We start from the raw sequence: 317 nt of genomic DNA, 5'->3' as shown, positions 1-317 counted from the left end.
CATCAAACAGCAATTAATAGTAGCTCCTAGTTGAGTGTGACACTAGGTGAAGTGGACGGCATAACTGAGAGAGAAGGGAGAGAAACAGCTCCACCAAGACCAGTCCTCTCAGGGGGCCGGCCCACGGCTGTGCCCTGGAGGAGTGACACCGAGGGGCACACAGTGGGGAGGAAATAAACTCAAATAGTGCAGACAAGTCACTGAACAAATGATCGAGGAAACCATAGAAACAACTCCTGAAAGGGGGAGGGGAGTCCGTACCCAGAGTTGGTGCTGCATTATACCTAGAATGTCCAGTTGTCAACCTGAACTTCCCC

Source organism: Otolemur garnettii, unplaced genomic scaffold (assembly GCF_000181295.1).
Source record: "Otolemur garnettii isolate 467f Iridium unplaced genomic scaffold, OtoGar3 scaffold00133, whole genome shotgun sequence".
In the NCBI taxonomy this organism is placed as follows: domain Eukaryota; kingdom Metazoa; phylum Chordata; class Mammalia; order Primates; family Galagidae; genus Otolemur; species Otolemur garnettii.
This window is presented reverse-complemented; position numbering follows the sequence as displayed.